This window comes from Triticum aestivum, chromosome 6A (genome assembly GCF_018294505.1).
Source record: "Triticum aestivum cultivar Chinese Spring chromosome 6A, IWGSC CS RefSeq v2.1, whole genome shotgun sequence".
Taxonomy (NCBI): Eukaryota; Viridiplantae; Streptophyta; class Magnoliopsida; order Poales; family Poaceae; genus Triticum; species Triticum aestivum.
Window position 1 is genome coordinate 101,137,293 of NC_057809.1, and position 633 is coordinate 101,137,925.

At 40.6% G+C, this 633-nt stretch overlaps 1 long non-coding RNA gene across 1 annotated transcript in view; it reads left to right on the forward strand.

Moving 5' to 3' along the window:
* LOC123132296 (uncharacterized) overlaps positions 1 to 633 on the forward strand; it is an 11,264-nt gene that overhangs the window by 4,219 nt on the left and 6,412 nt on the right. The window lies entirely within an intron of this gene.

Consider the following 633-nt stretch of genomic DNA (forward strand, 5'->3'; position numbering starts at 1 on the left):
AAGATCTTGCTCCCATTAACATTTTGGTCCTTGCAGTCGTAGTCAGCACAAAGGAAAAAAATGGCTGGTTCACACTATGACGTTTCACTCACGGCTGCCTGCTATAATCCACTGACAAGTCAATTTCCCAATCTTACTGAATATGGACCACACAGAATATTGCTTTTGCAGGCATTCACTCATTCTTGACCCAATCTGTATATAATTATTACAGCATGCCATAATTTACTTGACCTGACATCACTTGTCTTACCGGCTTCGCTTCACCGAACAAATCTCATCTTTCCTCACTAATACTAACCAAAAAATAATCAGTTCTTGATGCATCCTTTTGTGAACAGGAAAAAGTGCGCGTTCGAGAAAGAAACAGTTTGTGAAGATTTTGCAAAGATTCTACTGGCGACAGTATGCCAGGAAGATTCTACTGGTCGTGGAGGAGCTAGGGAAAGCTCGTATATCATGCTGAGTGTGCATTTTTGCTGTGTACTAGCTAATTGCCCATGCGTTGCAGCGGTGTATATGCAGAAAGTGCCTAACATATATATTTAGGGCAGCATTTCAACTTTCTTTTATGGGATCCCTTCTTTTACTGTTATAAACCAGTCTTCTTCTTCTTCTTCTTCATCCTCATCC